The sequence below is a fragment of the Aotus nancymaae genome, unplaced genomic scaffold, assembly GCF_030222135.1.
Source record: "Aotus nancymaae isolate 86718 unplaced genomic scaffold, 86718_ANA_hifiasm-v0.15.2.pri h1tg000048l, whole genome shotgun sequence".
Lineage (NCBI taxonomy): Eukaryota > Metazoa > Chordata > Mammalia > Primates > Aotidae > Aotus > Aotus nancymaae.
Window position 1 is genome coordinate 15,229,477 of NW_026988462.1, and position 22,402 is coordinate 15,251,878.

At 35.4% G+C, this 22,402-nt stretch overlaps 1 non-coding gene and 1 pseudogene across 1 annotated transcript; both read left to right on the plus strand.

Moving 5' to 3' along the window:
* The first annotated feature begins 1,577 nt into the window (after nt 1-1,577).
* LOC105712348 (glucose-6-phosphate 1-dehydrogenase-like) overlaps nt 1,578-22,402 on the plus strand; it is a 62,965-nt pseudogene continuing 42,140 nt past the window's right edge.
* Nucleotides 6,630-6,736, plus strand: LOC135268977 (U6 spliceosomal RNA). The gene has a single exon (XR_010337308.1). It is a non-coding gene; the product is annotated as a U6 spliceosomal RNA (small nuclear RNA).

A 22,402-nucleotide genomic window follows, 5' to 3' on the forward strand; every position in this document is an offset into this window, starting at 1 on the left:
AGATCCTTCTCTGAAGAACCTGACATTATGATGAAAGAGGGAACTAAACTGAAAATTGTATTTCAGTGTTGTAATGATTCATGTTATAATCCATACAGACTATGAGTGGTGTGAACATTTTTTCCCCCTGTATTGGTCAGAAAAGTCTCAATATAAGATGACATTGACTTCTATATAGAAGAGAATCACAGATGCAAGATATTAAAACTTGAAAGAGCAATAAATTCAAAAGCATTTTGCACTTGTGTTCACTTCACAGTGAATACTGATAAAGAAAGGAATATTTGAATTACTGTGCATCATTGTTATTATGTATATGGTATACTGGGTTGTGTTTGTGTGTGCCCTATTATGGCATGATTAGATGCCTTTCTACTCTAATATATTAAGACTCTGATAAATGTCTATCAACAAACAGCAAATTACTGCTCCAACAATAGAATATATCTATTTCTGGACTATAAAAAGTATTTATTTGCTTTATTTATATCCAATATTAACTTTATCATCTATTCCAGAATCCCATCTATATTAATTGAGCAGAAAAATACATGTGTATACATGCATGTTTTTATATGTGACTGTGTGTGTGTGTGTGTGTGTGTGTGTGTGTGTAAGAGAGAAAGAGAGAAGAGAAAAGAGAAATCCACAGTTACATAGAACAGAGACCCAGAGAAGCATACTTTTGCCTTGGCATTTTCAGTAACAGTTATAAATCTTGAACTGCCTGTATTAGTAAAGTAGATAAAGAACAAGCAATTTTTGTGGATTACATTAAAATTCCCTGTCGATTCTGAGTAATATTTCTATTATTTCAAGTGAATAGAAGTTTTGATAAAGGCAAATTAAATAAAACTACTTAGCCTTGCTAAATTACATAGGAGAAAATAAATTGGCATATGAAATTCACCGTAAATTTTCTAGAGATTTTAGAACATTAGGTTGTGTGTAAGCATTGAGAAATTAACACTTGGTTTAATCTTATTTTGTGAACAAGCTAGTTTTGCACTGAAATAGAAAAGTCCCTGTGGTTTTATCTTAATGAAAGGGTATTTGGCTTGTTAATGATTTAATCCTATTTTATTTACTATTTAAATACAGTCATGTATTGCTTAAGGATGGGGATGCATTCTAAGAAATGGATCATTAGGTGATTTTGTCATTGTGTGATCATCATAGTGTACTTACACAAACCAATGTGGTAGAACCCACTACACACATAGACTATATGGAACAGCCTATTGCTCCTGTACTATGAAGCTATACAGCATATTATTCTATTGAATACTATAGGCAATTCTAACACAGTGGTAAGTAGTTGTGCATCTAGACATGTACAAACATATTATAGAAAAGGTACAGTCAAAATATAGTCTTATAATCTTATGGAACCATGAACTATGCAGACCATCATTGACCAGAACGTTGTTATGCAGCTTATGGCTGCAGTTCATACAGAATATTTAAAATTTTGTTTTACAGATAACTTTTTATAACTGGAAAAATGTGGCAGAAGTCACTGGATTAAAATTAAAGAGAGTGAGGACTTCTGCCAAGATGCCCAAATAGGAAAAGCTCCGGAGCGCAGTTCCTGGTAAAAGCAACGCAGAAGGCAAGTGATCTCTGCATTTCCAACTGAGGTACGAGGTTCATCTCAATGGGACTGGTTAGACAGTGGGAGTAGCCCAAAGAGGGCAAACCAAGGCAGGGTGGGGTGTTGCCTCACCTGGGAAGTGCAAGAGAACAGAGAACTCCTCCTCTTACCCAAGGGAGGCTACTGGGGACTTTGCCAGGCACTCCAGCACTCTGGCTCAGATACTGTGCTTTTCCCACAGTCTTTATAGCCCAGAGACCAGGAGATTCCCACCGGTGCCAACACCAGTGTTGCGGGTTTCCAGCCCAAAACTGGGCAGGTGTTTTAGCCAGCACCATGGGTTTCCAGCACAAAACTGGGTGGCTGTTTTAGCTGGTGCCTGGAATACCTGTGAGACAGATCCACCCATTCCCCTGAAAAAATAGGGGGCTAAAGACAGGGAGCCAAGTGATCTGGTTTGACGAGTCCCACCCCCCACAAAGGCCAGCAAACTGAAACCCTCTGGCTTATGATGTTTGTAGCCAGCACAGCAGTTTGAACTCTAGCCAGGGCCTGTCAAGCTTGGAGAGAGGAGGGGCATCTGCCATTACTGAGGCAGTTCTAGCCTTGCCAGTATAAACAAAATCCCAAGGAAGTTTACATAGCAGCCAGGCGGAGCCCTCAGCAGCTCAGCAAGGGCTCTGCAGGCAGACTGTGACTAGACTCCCTCCTTGCTGGGCAGGGCATCTCTGAAAAAAGGCAGCAGCCCATCAGGGACTTAAAAATAAAGCCCCACCTTCCCAGGTCAGAGCACCTGGGAAAAGGGGTGATTGTGAGTCCCACTTCAGCAAATTTAAATGTCCTTGCCCAGCAGCTCTGAAGGGAGCAATGGAGCTCCCAGCACAGCACTTGAGCTCTGAAAAGAGACAGACTGCCTCAAGTGGCTCCCTGACCCCCATATATCTCAAGAGACACATCATATAGGAGAGCTCTGGCTGACCTCTGGCAGGTACCCTTCTGGGACAAAACTACCAGACGAAGGAATAGGCAGCAATATCCTTGCTGTTCTGCAGCCCCCATGGGTGATTCCCAGGCAAGTAGGGTCTGGAGTGGACCTCCAGCAGTCCTGCAGCAGAGGGACCTGACAGTTAGAAGGAAAACTAAAAAACAGAAATAAATAGCTTCAACATCAACAGAAAAGATGTCCACTCAGAGACCCCATCTGAAAGTCACCAACTTCAAACACCAAAGGTGGATAAATCCACAAAGATGGGAAGAAACCAGCACAAAAAGGCAGAAATCACCAAAAACCAGAAGGCCTCTTCTCCTCCAAGGGATCACCATGCCTCACCAGCAAGGGAACAAAACTGGATGGAGAATGAGTTTGACAAACTGACAGAAGCAGACTTCAGAAGGTGGGTGATAACAGACTTCTCTGAGCTAAAGAAGCATGTTCTAACCCAATGCAAAGAAACAGAAGGGAAAAAAGGTTAGATGAAATGCTAACTAAAGTAACCAGCTTAGAGAAGAACATAAACAACTTGATGGAGCTGAAAACACAGCACGAGAACTTCACAAAGCATACACAAATTTCAGCTGAACTGATCAAGCAGGAGAAAAGATATCAGAGATTGAATATCAACTCAAATGAAATAAAACAAGAAGGCAAGATTAGAGAAAAAAGTGAAAAGAAATGAACAAACCCTCCAAGAAATATGTGATTATGTGAAAAGACCCAATCTGCCTTTGATTGGTATACCTGAATGTGACAGGGAGAATGTAACCAAGTTGGAAAACATGCTTTAGGGTATTATCCAGGAGAACTTTCCCAACCTAGCAAGGCAGGTCAACATTCAAATACAGGAAATACAGAGAACACCACAAAGACGTTCCTCAAGAAGACCAACTCCAAGGCACATAATCATCAGATTCAACCAGGGTTGAAATGAAGGAAAAGATGCTAAGGGCAGCCAGGGAGAAAGGTCGGGTTACCCACAAAGGGAAGCCTATCAGACTCACAGCAGATCTCTCCGCAGGAACCCTGCAAGCCAGAAGAGAGTTTGAGGGGGCAATATTCAACATCCTTAAACAAAAGAACTTGCAACCCAGAATTTCATATCCAGCCAAACTAAGCTTCATAAGAGTAGGAGAAACAAAATCCTTTTCGGGCAAGCAATTGCTGAGAGATTTCATCACCACCAGGACTGCCTTACAAGAGCTCCTGAAGGAAGCACTAAACATGGAACGGAACAACCAGTACCAGCCACTGCAAAAACATACCAAATGGTAAAGACCATCAACACAATGAAGAAACTACAACAACTAATGTGCAAAACAACCAGCTAATATTAAAATGGTAGGATCAAATTCACACACATAACAATATTAACCTTAAATGTAATTGGGCTAAATGCCCCAGTCAAAAGACACAGACTGACAAATTGGGTAAAGAATCAAGACTCATTTATGTGCTGTATTCAGGAGAACAATCTCACATGCAGAGACACACATAGGCTCAAAATAAAGGGATGGAGAAAGATTTACCAAGCAAATGGAGAGCAAAAAAAAGCTGAGGTTACAATCCTAGTCTCTGATAAAACAGACTTTAAACCAACAAAGATCGAAAGATTCAAAGAAGGTCATTACATATTGGTAAAAGGATCAATGCAACAATAAGAGCTAATTATTCTAAATATATATGCACCCATACAGGAGCACCCAGATACATAAAGCAAGTTCTTAATGACCTACACTTACTCTAAAATCAACCACGTAATTGGAGGTAAATCATTCCTCAACAAATGCAAAAGAATGGAAATCATAACAACCAGTCTCTCAGACCACAGTGCAATCAAATTAGAACTCAGGATTAAGAAACTCACTCAACACCACACAACTACATGGAAACTGAACCTGCTCCTGAATGACTCCTGGATAAATAATGAAATGAAGACAGAAATAAAGATGCTTTTCAAAACCAATGAGAGCAAAGACACAATGTACCATAATCTCTGGGATATATTTAAAGCAGTGTAAAGCAGTGTCTGGAGGGAAATTTATAGCACTAAATGCCCACATGAGAAATGAGGAAAGATGTAAAATTAACACCCTATCATAACAATTAAAAGAACTAGAGGAGCAAGATCAAACAACTTCAAAAGCTAGCAGAAGACAAGAAATAACTAAGATCAGAGTAGAACTGAAGGAGATAGAGATACACACACACACACACAAAACCCTTCAAAAAAAAAAAATCGATGAATCCAGGAGCTGGTTTTTTGAAAAGATCAACAAAATAGAGAGACCACTAGCCAGACTAATAAAAAAGAACAGAGAAAAGATTCAAATAGATGCAATAAAAAATAATAAAGTGGATATCACTACCAATTCCACAGAAATACATACTACCATCAGAGATTACTACAAACACCTCTATGCACATAAACCAGTAAATCTAGAAGAAATGGAAAAATTCCTGGACACTTACAACCTCCTAAGACTAAACCAAGAAGAAGTTTAATCCCTGAAAAGACCAGTAACAAGGTCTGAAGTTGAGGCAGCAATTAATAGCCTGCCAACCAAAAATCTCCAGGACCAGCTGAGTTCACAGCTGAATTCTATGAGACGTACAAAGAAGAGCTGGTACCATTTCTTTCAAAACTATTCCAAACAATACAAAAAGAGGGAATCCTCCATTACTGATTTTATGAGACCAACATCATCCTGATACCAAAACCTAGCAGAGACACAACAAAAAAAGAAAAATTCAGGCCAATATTCCTGATGAACATTGATGTGAAAATCTTCAATAAAAGACTGGCAAACCGAATCCAACAGCACATCAAAAAGTTTATCCATCATGATCAAGTAGGCTTCATCCTGGGGATGCAAGGCTGGTTCACCATATGCAAATCTGTAAACATAATCCATCACATAAATGGAACCAAAGGCAAAAACTACAAGATTATCTCAATAGATGCAGAGAAGGCCTTCGACAAAATTCAACAGCCCTTTATGATAAAAACTATCAATAAACTAGGTATCAGTGGAGCATATCTCAAAATAATAAAAGGTATTTATGACAAACCCACAGCCAATATCATGCTGAATGGGCAAAAACTGGAAGCATTCCCTTTGAAATCTGGCACTAGACAAGGGTGTCCTCTGTCACCACTCCTATTCAACATAGTACTGGAAGTTCTGGCCAGAGCAATCAGGCAAGAAAAACAAATAGAGCATATTCAATTAGGGAAAGAAAAGGTCAAACTGTCTCTATTTGCAGACAATATGATTGTATATTTAGAAGACCCTATCTTCTCAGCCCAAAGTCTCTTTAAGTTGATAAGCAACTTCAGCAAAGTCTCAGGATACAAAATCAGTGTGCAAAAATCACAAGCATTCCTATACACCAATATCAGACAAACAGAGAGCCAAATTATGAGCAAACTCCCACTCACAATTGCTACAAAGAGGATAAAATATCTAGGAATACAACTAAAAAGGGATGTGAAGGACCTCTTCAAGGGGAGCTACAAACCACTGCTCAACAAAATAAGAGAGGACACAAACAGATGGAAAAACATTCCATGCTCATCGTTAGGAAGAATCTATATCGTGAAAATGGCCATACTGCCCAAAGTAATTAATAGATTCAACACTATCCCCATGAAGCTACCATTGACCTTCTCACAGAACTGAAAAAACCCACCTTAAACTTCATATGGAACCAAAAAAGAGCCCACAGAGCCAAGACAATCCTACACAAAAAAACAAAGCTGGAGGCATCACACAATATGACTTCAAACTATCCTGCAAGGCTACAGTAATCAAAACATCATGATACTGGTACCAAAACAGATATATAAACCAATGGAACAGAACAGAGGCCTCAGAAGTAAGGCCATCTACAACCATCTGATCTTTGACAAACCTGACAAAAACAAGCAATGGAGAAAGGATTTCCTGTTGAATAAATGGTGTTGGGAAAACTTGCTATCCATGTGTAGAAATCTAAAACTGGACCACTTCCTTATACCTTATACAAAAATTAACTCCAATGCTTGCTTCGGCAGCACATATACTAAAATTGGAATGATACAGAGAAGATTAGCATGGCCCCTGCACAAGGATGAAATGCAAATTAGTGAAGCGTTCCATATTTTTGCACATATACACCATAGGATACTATGCAGCCATAAAAAACGATGAGTTTGTGTCCTTTGTAGGGACATGGATGAATCTGGAAACCATCATTCTCAGCAAAGTGACACAAGAAAAGAAAATCAAACACCACATGTTCTCACTCATAGGTGGGTGTTGGACAATGAGAATACATGGACCCAGGGAGGGTAACATCACACCCTGGGGTCTGTTGGGGAGGACTAGGGGAGGGACAGCAGGCGGTGGGGAGGTTGGGGAGGGATAACATGGGGAGAAATGCCAGATATAGGTGACGAGGGGGATGGAGGCAGCAAACCACATTGCCATGTTTGTACCTATGGAACAATCCTGCATGTTCTGCACATGAACACCAGAACCTAAAGTGCAATTTTATATATATATATAATTAACTCCAGATGGATTAAAGATTTAAACATAAGACATAACACCATAAAATTCCTACAAGAAAACCTAGGCAAAACCATTCAGGACATAGGCATAGGCAAGAACTTCATGACTAAAACACCAAAAGCATTGGCAACAAAAGCCAAAATAGACAAATAGAACCTAATTAAACTTAAGAGCTTCTGCACAGCAAAAGAAAGAAGCATTAGAGTGAACCAGCAACCAACAGAATGGGAAAAAAATTTTGCAACTTACCCATCTGACAAAGGGCTAATATCCAGAATCTACAAAGAGCTAAAACAAATTTACAAGAAAAAAACAACCCCATAAAAAAGTGGCCAAAGGATAAGAACATACACTTCTCAAAAGAACACATTTATACAGCCAACAAACGTATGAAAAAATGCTCATCATCACTGATCATTAGAGAAATGCAAATCAAAACCACATTGAGATACCATCTCAACACCATTTAGAATGACAATAATTAAAAAATCTGGAGACAACAGTTGCTGGAGTGGATGTGGAGAAAGAGGAACACTTTTACACTGTTGGTGGGAATGCAAATTAGTTCAACTATTGTGGAAGAAAGTGTGGCAATTCATCAAGATCTAGAAATAGAAAAACCATTTGACACAGCAATCCCATTACTGGGTGGTATATACCCGAGGGATTAAAAATTGTTCTAGTACAAAGATACATGCACAGGTATGTTTATTGTGGCACTGTTTACAATAGCAAAGACTTGGAACCAACCGAAATGCCCATCAATGATAGACTGGATAAAGAAAACGTGACACATATACACCATGGAATACTATGCAGCCATAAAAAATGATGAGTTCATGTCCTTTGCACGGACATGGATGAAGCTGGAAACTATCATTCTCAGCAAATTGACAGAAGAACAGAAAACCAAGCACCACATATACTCACTCATAAGTGGGATTGAACAATGAGAACACATGGACAAAGAGAGGGGAACGTCACATACTGAGGCCTGTTGGGGGGTTGGGGGGCTTGGAGAGGGATAGCAGGTGGTGGGGGTATTGGGGAGGGATAACATTAGGAGAAATACCTAATGTAGGTGACAGGAGGAGGGATGCAGCAAACCACCATGACATGTGTATACCTGTGTAACAATCCTGCATGATCAGCACATGTACCTTAAAGTATAATAAGTTTTTAAAAGTTATAATAAATATAATAAATTTAAAAAATCTTAAAGTATAATAATTTTTTTAAAAGTTAAAACCAACTTAAAAGAAAAAAGACATACGGGTGGCCAACAAACATATGAAAAAATGCTCAACATCACTAACCATCAGAGAAATGCAAATCAAAACCATCTCATACCAGTCAGAATCATTATTATTAAAATGTCAAAAAACCATGCTGGCAAGGCTGCAGAGAAAGGGACACACTTATATGCTTTTCAAGGGAATGTAAATTATTCAGCTACTGTGGAAACAGTCTCAAGATGTCTCAAAGAACTTAGAACTATCAATTGATCCAGAAATCCCATTACTGGGCATATATCCAAAAGAAAAGAAATAATTTTACCAAGAAGACATATACACTCGTTTGTTAATTTCAACATGATTCACAATAGCAAAGACATGGAATCAACCTATGTGCCCATCAATGGTGGATTAAAGAAAGAAAATATGGTATATATACACAGCTGTGAAAAAGAACAAAATCATGTTTTTGCAGCAATGTGGATGCAGCTGGGGGCCAGTATTCTAATTGAAGTAATGCAGGAAAAGAAACCCAAATTTTACATATTCTCACTTATAAATGGGATCTAAACTTTGGTTACTGATAAGACATAAAGATGACAACAACAGATAACTTGGAAGGAATGCAAGGAGGAGGGAGAGAGGGTGGGAGTTGGGCAAGGATTGAAAAGCTGTTGGGTACTATGCTTATACCTAAGGGACAGTACCCCAAATCCCAGCATCACACAATACACCCATGTAACAACCTACACATGTACCCCTTCAATCTAAAATACAAGTTGAAATTACAAAACATAAAATAACAAATTTAAAAAAATTAAAGGGTGCTAACTGATTTTGGAGAATTTTGATAGATATTTGCGATAGGTAAAATATACATTGACTACATATATGTGTATATTTATACATCTGTATATATTTCCTTCTCTTCCATATCTATCAAGAACAGAATAGAGAATGACAGAAAGGGACAAGCAATAGTACAAAAAATTTATATTGTGAAGGTATATTAAGAATAGGACTTGGCCAGGCACGATGGCTCACACCTGTAATTCCAGCACTTTCGGAGGCCAAGGAGGGTGGATCACTTGAGGTCAGGAGTTTGAGACTAGCCTGGCCAACATGAAATCTCATCTCTACTAAAAATACAAAAAAATTATCCAGGTCGGGTGGAGGGCACCTGTATTCCCAGCTACTCAGACGCTGAGTCTGGAGAATCGCTTGAACCTGGGATGCAGAGGTTGCAGTGAGTCAAGATTGCACTGTTGCACTCCAGACTGATCAACAAGGGCAAAACTCTGTCTAAAAGAAAAAAAAAAAAGATAGGACTCAAAGAGCTCTCAAAGTTTGAACAGAGAGCTTGAGTGTGTTTTGAATATTATGTACCCATGGAGAATTTTGAGGAAAAAGATAATCAGTCCCATTGTCAGAATTCAGGACTCAGAAAGCAGAATATATTTTAAAGGTTTACTATTGTTTGACAAGTTTTTCAATGGATACGTTAAATCAACAGATAATTATTTATTTATTTAGTTTATGCATTTACTGGGAATTAATCTTCTTATTATATTACTTATACTGACAAAAGTCAACTAGCTTATTTTACAAAACATATTATTAGGGTTACTGAAATGGAAATAAAATCCACAGAAAAGTACAATTTCAAAACATTGATTACCTGGGTTGCAAAAAGAAATACATATTTGTGGATGGCTAGCTGGAAAGAAACCTGTATTTGTGGCTTTACCATAGCTATTCTTTAAAGTACTAAAATAAACTTGCTTCTTGATAGAGTTTCCATGCACTGCCTGAGATGAAACTTCTTTGTAGTCTACATTTCTCTCCTGTTACAATAGTAGGAGTTTATTTTTGAAGTCATATATGTCTGTGCATTCCTTTTCTAATGATAACTTTGGAATAAGGTGATAATATCAGAACATAATTTGATTCTGTGCTTTTTTATATCTTATTTTTTTTCTGTATTATCTGGATTTCCTATTAAAATACACACACACACCCATGAAACAGGTATGTAAGACTTCTGTTTTTACCTCCAACATGGAAAGAGCTTGGAAGCTGCCATTTCCATTCTTACAATAAGAAAAAGCTAAACAGACTGAAAATAGATTACTTTTGTGGGGGTGCATCAGGAAACTAAATGAATAAACAAAACAAAATATATACATTACAATGTAATGCTGCTCAACTATAAAAAGAAATGAGCTACCTAACAACACAAAGGTATGGGTGCATCTTAAATAAATATTAGTTAGTGAAATAATCCAGCCTGAAAAAAATTACATAATCATTCCTAGTATATGATTTTTAGAAAGAACATTAAAATATCAGAAATTGTTAGGGGGTAGTAAAGTTGAACACATGAGGTATAGTATGTTTTGTAAGGGCAATGCAACTATTCTCTATGATACTATAATAGTGGATACATGATACAATACATTAGACAAAATGCATAAAATTTTACAGCTCAAAGAACATTTTAATTCATACAAATTTTAAAAGAAGTTTAGATAGAAGGGATTCCAGGATGGCATTTAGAATTAGAGAAAAACAACAAAACTGTGTTACAAGTATATGAAATGGCCTCACTAAAAGAAGTGGGGAAAAAGGCACTCACTTAAGTGACTCTGGAAATGAGTGGCATATATTATATTAAATACAAGAGAAATTGTACATAAACTATTTGGTAAAGTTATCTCCCCCAGGGAAAATATTTAATAATTCTGGTACCGAAATTGAACATTTAAGTTAATGGATGGTGCTTGGTGGGAACCAAGTTTTTCACTGTTGCACTGAAAGATTATAGACAAAATTGAGAAGGCGACTAGAATGGTTTGGAAATTGATTAGAAATGGAGGTTTTAATATGAACTATGTTTAACTTAATATGAATATACATAATTACATGTAGAAATAGATTTACATTTTGTAGAATAGAAATACATTTATATGAGTATAAACATGGGCTAATACATAAGTACCTATATATGTATGTATGTGCATGTTCATATATATATTTACACACACAAACATATATAGTCTCCACACACACTTTTTTATATATGTGTGTGTAGAGATATATATATATGTCTCTGTGTGTGTGAAAATCTATTCCTTGTTCTATTAGGTGAGAGGGGCTAGAAGCTATGGGAACGTGGTAGTGACAAACCTGATGCCAGGATCTTAATTTCCTATACCATTATCCAATAAGGAGACACAGGGCTCTATAGAGAAGTGGCTGACTCAGACTAGGGCAAGTAATATACAAAATGAGCCTGGAACATCTTCTCATGCCATAAAACAAAAAGTGCTCAGAAAACAAAATGAAACAAACATGTACACACAATGATACGGATATGTCAAAGGGGCACAGGAGCCCAAAGAAAGCTGTCAATGGTGAAAGCTGGATGAATTTGAGCAGCAAAAGAAATAAAGTATAAAATAAATATCCACAAATCCACACTGATGTAAATTATTGAATAAATATATGAAGAAGAGACACATCTTCAGTGTAGAAATACTCCAAACACTTTACGTCGATACTCTGCCATCAAGGAGGTGGGTTATAACTCCCGATTCCTAACTATAGGCATGTATAGTGACTTGCATTCACAGAATATATGGAAATGGGATATATTCTAATATCTATTACACAAATTACACAAATGTAATTAGCAGTGGGACACCTAACAAAGAAACACTACCTCAACCAGGCTGAAGGGGATGAAGGTTAACAAATAGTGATTTGATACAATGTGATAAAATAACACGTCACTTCTGTGGTCTGCCTCTTCAAAACATGTAAGCGGAATTTAATCATGAGAAAAACGTTAGACAAGTGCCACTTGAGGGGCATTCTACAAATTATCTGTCCAGAATTTCATAAAACTGTCAAGATTATCAAAAATAAGCAATTCTGAGAAACTGTCATAGCCAAGATATACTTGAGGAGTCAAGACAACTAAATGTCATGGAGTATCCTGAATGGGATACTGGGTCAGTTAAATGACATTAGGTAAATCTTAAGGATATCTGATACAGTAAAGACACTAATTACTGCTAATATTTTAATATTGGTTCATTAGTTGTAACAAGCGTACCATGCTAATGTGAGATATTAATAATGGATGTAAAATATTAATAATTGACAATAGTCATTAAAAATAACTGGATGTGTATTGTATAGAAACTTTCCGTACCATTTTTGCAATTTTCCATCAAACATAGGACTATTTTAAATTAAAAGTTTACTTAAAGCCACAGGTATCATATTATAGTAATCTTCACAAGTCATCTTTGTATTTGACCACCTAATATGTGCCTAGAATTTTCACATATTTATACATTTACATAATTATCTCAAAATATTATAAATAAAGTAATTTTAGCAGAATGTGTACAAATACAGAATGCTGTTGTTTGTGGCAAACCTGGCCTATGGTCCCATTCATGTTTCATGGCCCTGCATCACCATCACATGCAACTTAACCCTAGAGGTTGATAGTTATCATCTTTACTAAAGTAAAAACTGTTTAGAAACAGTTTTCAGAGTCCTAGACATTGTTAGTGGTGCTGGTGGTGGTGTATGTATGGAGATGGAGCATGTACGAAGAGGTGTGATTTTGTGAGTGTTTCTTCAAAGAAAGAAAAACTAATCAATCAGCAGAATTGTTAAGGCTGGAAACCATGGCTCATGCTTATAATCCCAGTAATTTGAGAGGCCAAGGTTGGGGGATTGCTTGAGTCAGGGAGTTAGAGACAACAGCTTGAGCAATATAGCTAGAACCCATCTCCACACAAATAATTAAAAATTAGCCAGGTGTGGTGGTGCATACCTGTGGTCCTAGCTACTAGAGAGGCTGAAGCAGGAGAATAGCTTACTTCAGCCTGGGCAACAGAGCACGACAAAAGGAGGAGGGAAGAGGGAGGGAGTGAGGGAGGGAGGAAGAACTCATCACCAGTACTGTAACTTGATTGATTAATGCACCTCAGCTTCTCTGTGTTTTACTTACTAGAGATTAGTTTGAGGTTTTGTTTGGAAAAGAAGTTTCCCTGCTAAAACTAAGGTTTAAAGTCAATTTGGTAAATTGAAAACTTATGAAAATTTATTTATTATTTTAATGAAAAGTGTTTTATTGAAAGTATTTAATATTGAATACCAGGATTTTGAGGAAAGGATCATAATTAACGGGGTGTATAATAGTTAAAGGCAAAAAAAAAAAAAAAAGAGCATGGACACAGGAGATTACTTACAGATGCATTCTAAATAGTCTTTGAATTTCTGGTGACCTACCTAGTACGGACACATAATAAGTTTATATTTTATTTATGAGCATAAGTCTAAGACAGTCTGTACTATTGCAATGGAAAGAAGTATGAAATGGAAGTAGAACAATATTTTCTAAATCTGTTGTTTTGTTATCCAAAGATTATTTAAACATTCAATTTGTAATTTATTTCTGTCAAGTTTCCACGCAATTTTTTAAAGATTTTATTTTATTATGATTATTTTTTTGAGAAGGAGTCACACTCTGTCACCCAGGCTGCAGTGCAGTGGTGCGATCTCGGCTCACTGCAGCCTCCTTCTGCCCGCCCGCCTCCCCCACCCCCACCCCCACCCCCACCCCCACCCCTGAGTTCAAGTGATTGTCCTGCCTCAGCCTCCGGAGTACCTGGGATTACAGGCGCCTGGCACCACGCCCGGCTAATTTTTGTATTTTTAGTAGAGACAGGGTTTCACCCTGTTGGCCAGGCTAGTGTCGAACTCCTGGGCTCAAGTGATCCACCTGCCTCAGACTCTCAAAGTGCTGGGATTACAAGCGTGAGCCACTGAGCCCGGCCAAGTTTCTGTACAATTTTCAAATGTTATAGTCAACTTTTGTGGAGACACATTCATTGACCAAAACAAAGTTCATGGACCAGTGATGGTCAATGGAACACATTTGGAGTATGACTGGCATAATACAATACCTAAGAAATAATAAGTGCTTGATAAAAGTTTTCTGTTATTAACACCTAAAAATAGGTCTGGGTCAACCACTGAATCATCATCTTTGTGAAACCATTATTGAAATGGCATAGAAATTTTATCTAAACAATATTAAAATTATTCTAAAATAATAGAAGCAATAAACAAATATACTTGTATAAAAGTAAGCATTAAACTTGCCTCATATTTCCCTTTGAAGTTAATAAATGCCACAAAATAAAGAATAAGGATGACAATATTAGTAGAAAATGCTATAGTCTAATATTGTAAGAAGCATTTTTTATAATTTAAATATCTTATATATGCAATCTTTGGAAAATAGCTTATAATTAAATTCTGCTGAACCCAAATTAAAACAAACTGAAGCTTCAAAAATAATGAAAATCCCTGGCTATGCTTTCCAATCTGCAACAAAATAGGATAGCAGTGGCACATTTGCAAATAGAAATGATGGGTGGTAAGAGTGGATAAAACAGGAAAAACATCTAAAAACTCAAATATAAAAACACACACAAAAATGACAACCATAAAATTCAATAAAGCATGAAAAAATAAAACTGTTAATGCATATATTGTATATCTTCATAAGATGCAGAAATAATAAAAGGGTTATGGAAACAAAATGAAAAAACTGAAACAGATCAGTAGTCTTCGTATTAATTGAAATATCAAAAACTAAATTCAAAAAGTAGATAATTTGAGTTTTTATAAAGAGTTCAAGTTTCTAGGAAAAGAATAAAATATATTCAGTTTATGTATGAAAATCTTCAATGTGTGACTAAAGATTGAAGAAATTAACAGAAAAACATAAAACAATATCACTTTTGAATAAAAATATTAAAAATTCTAAAAAGACTCTAATGGAATACTTATTAAAATAACCTACTAAATACTCAATATATGGGCAAGAAAGAAAGGAAATATGGCTGAAAAAAATTTAAAAATGTTATAAATATGTTATAAATAAATATTTAAAATTTTTTTTTAAATATAAGTGGTCATATAAATGTGACTTAAAATAGTAGTATAAACTCTTTCTCCTATGTGAAAATATCTAAGATTTCAAAAAGCATATTTTATGTGTTAAATTTTGTTTGTTCACTTTGTCCAGATAATTATTTGTTTATGCAACTGTGATAATTATATACATACAAACACATATACAAACACATTTTTGAAAATTATTTTTTAATAGCACATGAGTTTAACATGTTATACTTCATAAAATGAGGAGTATATTTACTGCAGCTAGGATTACTCAGCTCAGCAGACCCAGTTTCTAGGGGAGCTGAGGAAGGAAAATTGGTGAGCCCAGAAGTTTGTGTCCAGCCCAGGCTGGACACAGAGACACCCTCAGCTCCAAAATACAAACTAACAAAAAAATTACTCACTTCAGTGACAAGAAAATAAGTTAATAGATGTTTAAAAATGTATATATGTACATATATATATATGTATTCTGGAATACAAATTTTTTAATACGTTAGCTATTAAAAAAGGGCCCCATACATATTTATACCTTGGACTCTGGAAATACTTTTCTAGGAATCATTTCTAGGAAAAATTATATGAAAAAAGATGTGCTTTAATACAAAATTTTAAAATGATTGTCTGACTGGGTGCAGTGACTCATGCCTGTAACTCCAGTAGTTTGGGAAGCCAACGTGGGCAGATCATTTGAGCTCAGGAGTTCAAGACCAGCCCAGGCAATATGGTACAACCCCATCTCTGCAAAAACAACAACAAAAAAAATTAGCTGGGTGTGGCAACACAGGACTGTAATCCCAGTTACCTGGGAGGCTGAGGTGGGAGGATCACTTGAGCTTGGGAGATTGGTTGAGGCTACAGTGAGCCAAGATCACAGCACTGCACTCCAGCCAGGGCAACAGAGTGAGACCATCTCAAAAAAATGAATAAATAAAATAAAATATAAAATAAAATAAAATAAATGGACCATTTGAGCATTTCTTATTTACATTTTAATTTTGTTATGATGTTTTTTGGTCTGACACATCGCATATATATTGTCAAAATATTAAAAATAGACATTAAAAATAGACAAAAAAAGACATCATTCACAATCTTATCATCCAGGTATCTACAAACACTGTTCACTTTCTCCAGATAATTATTTGTTTATGTAATTGTGATAATTATATACATAGAAACACATATGAAAACACATTTAAAAAAGTTATTTCTTAACAGCACATGAGTTTAACATGTTATAATTCATAAAATTAAAATTTAAATAAGTAAACAGTAATAAACTGAACATTAAATTATAAAATTCATTAAGCTATGATATTAAATTAGATTAATTTTCTATTTAACTGAAATTTGTATACAGTCTCACATTGTTTAAATTATAGCTAAGATATTTTATTATAATGAATACTGGGAGAAACATTTTGTGATTAAGGGGAAAGATCAGAAAGGTGGTTCAAAATATAGTAGAAATTATTCCTTTTATAAATTAATCCAAGAAAGCAGAACTATAAAAAAATTATTAGTAAATCAGACAGAAAATCAAACACTGCATGTTCTCACTCATAGGAGGGCAATGAACAATGAGAACACATGGACACAGGAAGGGGAGCATCACACACTGAGGTCTGTTGGGGGGGAACTAGGGGAGGGACAGTGGGGGGTGGGGAGTTAGGGAGGGATAACATGGGGAGAAATGCCAGATATAGGTGATGGAGAGGAAGGCAGCAAACCACATTGCCATGTAGGTACCTATGCAACAGTCCTGCATGTTCTTCACATGTACCCCAAAACCTAAAACGCAATAAAAAAGAAAAAAAAACTACTGGTTGAAATTTAAGCAAATGAACAAGAAAAATAAATTAATATAAAGAAACATGTATCAAAGTTAAAACTTTTAAAATAAATCTCAAAATCATTTTTTAAAAAGTTTCTTGTTTTTTGACAACTGTCTTATTTATCTATTTCTGTGTAACAGATAACCCCAGAACTTAGACCCTAAAATAACAAATATTTATTATGTCGTAATTTCTTTGCATGAGGAATCTGAGTGTGACTTTCCTTGGCCCTCTCGTTCGGGGTCTCACAGGCTGTAATCAAGGTGTCAGCCAGAACTGCAGTCAGCTCAAGCTTAACCAGCGAGGATTAGCTTCCAAGCTCACTCATGCATTTGTTGGCAAGATTCCATTTTGGGTTGTTGGAACAAAGGCCTCAAATCCTTGCTGGCTGTCCTAGTTCTTTACAGCATGTACCTCTCCATAAGGCAGGAAATACATGGCAGCTTGGTTCGGCACAGCAAGCAAGCGAGAACCAGAGAAACAGAATGTGTAAGAAAATGCTAGCAAGATGAGAGCCATGGTATTTTTGTAACCTAATAAGTCACATACAATCACTTTTGCACCATTCTATTCCTGAGAAGTGGGTCACTAGATGTAGCTCACACTTAAGGGATGGGGATTATCCATCTTGCTTGAATACCAGGAGAGGGATCACTGAGGACTGTCTTAGAACCTGTGCACCACTGCGACACATTTAGTGAGAGTATGGTATGTGATAATTCCACTCAAAATTCTAAACAGTTTTTGATTGGACAGTCTCATGAATGACAGAGATGGTAAATTGATAAAACTTTCAGGATACCCATCTGAAAATAAATATTAAACACCATGTTTTATTTTAATCTGACCGAAACTATCTATTGTTAGGTCTTTAAAGAAATGCGAATGCATGTGCACAAATACATACTTATAGTTATGGCCATCACAAAGTGGTTAAGAGTAACAAGAGGAATCATTTTGACTTTTTACAATAATGGATTGGTTAAATGGCTGCATACTTAGCTTTTCTATTTTAAGTGATGTTTAGAATAATTTCTATTGATATAAGATAGATAAAAACAAATGACAGAGTAATGAAATAATATATGAACCTCTTTTCATTGCTATCTGTGTAGCCTATCCCTCTATCTATGCATCTATATATATATAATGTTTATCTACAGGTTCTGGGATGGCAGTTGCTTTTTTTAACGTTAGTTTTTACTTAATTAAAATTAATACAATAAAAATTAAATTTAATGAGAAACAGGTAACATCTATTTTATTTTAAAGAAGTTATAGAATTGAAACATAAAAAGTAGAAGCAAATACATTTGCTTTCCAAAACACCTGCAAAAGAGAGAATAATAAAAAGAAAGGAAGGAAAGAATGAAAGAATAAAGGCAAGAAAAAGGAAAAAAGAAAGGAAAATGGAAAAAGAGAGGAAGAAAGGATGACAGAATAGGAGGAGGGAGCATGGAGAAAGAAAAGAGAAAGATTATATTACTATATTTAACTCTCTATTCTACTCTATTGTGGTGAATTTAATTTAGCTTGATTTGTTCACAAGTTACTGTGTGCTCATTTTCTATCACTGCATAAACCCTCACATATGTTGAATGATAGATTGAATATTTTATACTTTCTTTTTAGACAAAAACTTTGGAAGACGTAAAGCAGAAATCTATTGTACATTTTAACAGAATAAAAAGATCTTTGTTTTTCCAAGTATTTGTGTGCGTGTTGGAGGGATATATTCATTCTCTGAAGGGATGCAAATAATTAAAAATTCTGGTAACTACTGACTCATTGGACAGTGTAACAATTTTGTACACTTGATGGAAGTCTTTGTTTCTTATGAAAATATTTTGTTGCTTAATTATGTGCAAGTTCTTAAAGACAGAAAATCATGCGTATGTCATTTAATCAGTATCACCGTATAAGCAAAGTTGAGAAATATTGGATTGGAGACTAGAGGTCTCTGTTCCTCTTCCAGATGTAAGGCTGTCTAAGGACATAGCTTTAACATTTGAGTATCAGTTGGAAATGGAGTGAATCATAACTACCTCTCAGAGTTACTGTTGTTAAAATTTAGTGAAACTGTATATAGAAAAAAAAACTAAATTGTAAGCAAATAACTCAGATTGTTACTAGGTAATTCCATCATTTATGTACAATCAGTAAGTACTCTACTAGAATTATAGAAATGTCAGTAAACTTAATCAGCATAGTTATTTTAAAAACATGTCAAATTTAATTAAGACTTTAACATTTTACAGATATTTGAACCAGTTATTGAACATAAATAAAAGAGTACATAATTTTAATTAACTAAATTGACTACTAAATGGGCAGGAATGTGTGAACACATCTGTGAACAGAAGCTTCTTTATAAAAGAATCTATTGCAACCACAAAGCCAAACAATATTTGTACGAGCATATTGTAAAATCAATGAAAATATATTATCATTTAAAAATATTGCCATGACATTAGTCTCTAAAGTCACATACTGACTCAATAGAATTCATTGAAGTTTTTAGCAGATAATTGTTATGCAAAAAAATTGAACTGCATTTAAAATTAATTGAGTTCAGCTATTTTCTAAGGAAAAAAGTCCTCATATAATTTCTATCTACTTCCATTTCTTATGTGCAAAATAAAAGAACATGACAACATGATTGATGAAATTTCATTAAACTTTACATTCAAACAAATCTATATATTTGGACCAAAGATGAATTACAGATCTCTCAGAAATTATGCTATAAGGTAAAATTCCATAAAAATTGTTCTCTCAATAGAACCAATGTGAAGATATTATGATACAGCATTTTCAAACATTTTATTTATGAAATATATTTTTAAGCTAAAAATATATTAAATAAAGTATTGCAATTCAGTCATTTTAGTTTTTATAGTTTATCAAATTTTAATAGTTCACATATTAAAAAGAAGCAACATTTTCTTAAGTATGGAATCATATGGGTAATTTATAATTTATTTTACTTAATAAATATTAAATCTTGACATCATGATTGATATAATTTCTATGCCCAATTCAAAATCTTAATGTAAGTTTGAGAATATGTTTATTATGACACCCAAAATAAGTATATTTGAGTTTAACATTTAATCTTAGAGCTATGAGAGACATTTACATGAGGAGCAAGTACTTTTTTCTTGCTAATGCAATATTCTCTTTTAGAATACAGTTGGCCTTTTGTGTTTGTGGCTTCTCCATGTGTGGATTTAACCAACCACTAATCAACACTGCAGACTCCAAAAATCGGTGGAGAAGAAGGGGGACAAGGACTGAAAAACTGCCTGCTGGGTATGATGTTTATTATTTGGCTGGTGGGTTCAATAGAAGTCCAAACCGCAGTACTACACAAAATATTCATGTAACAAATCCATACATATATTCCCTGAACCTAAAAATGCATGTGTATGTTCAAAAAATTGTGTCTGTACTATGTACAGATTTTTTCTTAACAACTACGGACTTAGTATTTACCTTGTATTAGGTATTATAAGTAATCTAGAAATGATTTAATATATACAGAAGGATATGCATAGGTTATATGCAAATGTGATGCCATTTTATATTAGGAACTAGAGTATCTGCAGATTTGGGTGTGTGCAGAATGTCCTGTTAACAATTCCCCATAGGTACCAAAGGAGGATTGCAGTTCTAAGAATTTAATCAGAGCTGGATTATCTGCTCCTTATCAATATAGTTATTATAATTTTTTTTTTTTTTTTAGACAGAGTCTTGCTCTGTCACCCAGGCTGGAGTCCAGTGGCATGATCTCGGCTCACTGCAACCTCCGCCTCCCAGGTTCAAGCAATTCCTTGCCTCAGCCTCCTGAGTAGCTGAAATTACAGGCATTCGTCACCATACCCAGCTAATTTTTGTATTTTTAATAAGATGGGGTTTCACCATCTTGGCCAGGCTGGTCTTGAACTCCTGACCTTGTGATCCACCACACACGTCAGCCTCCCAAAGTGCTGGGATTATAGGCGTGAGCCACTGTGCCTGACCATACTTATAATTTTTATTCTTTGGATTAGAACAGCAGAGAGCATCCTTTTTTTCATATGGAAAAAAAGTAGACTCTAGAATGCTTAGTTGGTTGAATGAATAAACAAATGAATAAAGTATAACTCAGTCATTTAAATCTTTATTATTATCATGCTTACTGTCAGTTTGTGTACAGATATAAAGTCATTTTGCAACATAGTGATGCCTTAGATAGAACAGATATCTCTTATAGTCATCTCTCTAATGCTCAATATTTTTGAATCTTTTCCACTCTATTAATTTATCCTTCTGTTCATAAGTTTAGTCCATGTACGTCTATTATTTGTATGTATAAATTGAAAATATCATAAATTTTCTTTGCTTAACAGGATATCCACAACTCTATTAACCTCAAAACCCTGCTTTACAGAACCTTATCATCACATTTTATGTTTTCTAATGATCAAAAATAAATAGGCTGGGCGCAGTGGCTCGTGACTATAATCCTAGCACTTTGAGAGACTGAGCTGGTCAGATGTCTTGAGGTCAGGAGTGGAGACCACCCTCCCCAACAGGGTTAAAATCTGTCTCTACCAAAAATACAAAAATTAGCTGGGTGTGGTGTCATGCACCTGTAGCCTCAGCTACTAAAGAGACTGAGGCAGGAGAATCCCTTGAACCCAGGAGGCAGACTTTGTAGTGAGCTGAGATAACACCACTGCACTCCAGCCTGGGCAACAGAGTGAGACTCCATCTCACAATGAATAAATAAATAATAAAAATTAATTACTTAATAAATAATGTTTGGGGAAATTTTTCCTATAATTTTAGAAAAATTACACATATACTATTACTTTAATCAGCAAAAAAACCCCACTGTTTTTGTAAAGATTGCATACTTTTAAAATTTGTATTTTGAAACTTTCACAAAATATGAACTAAATGTACAGTTCTGATATTCAGTGGCTTTCTTTTCAATGGCTTGGCTAACCCTTTGCTCTAAAACATCTGTATCTATTTTCAGTCTTTTTATTGTCTCTCCTTTTCTTTATGTCTCAACTATTATTTCAATTTTTTTGTCTCTTTCTATTTATTTTCATGTTTTTACGTTTCTTTTGGATGACTTGAGTGTATCATTATAATCGAATACTCATTGCTTATTGCCAGTGATGATAATAGCTTTGTGTTAC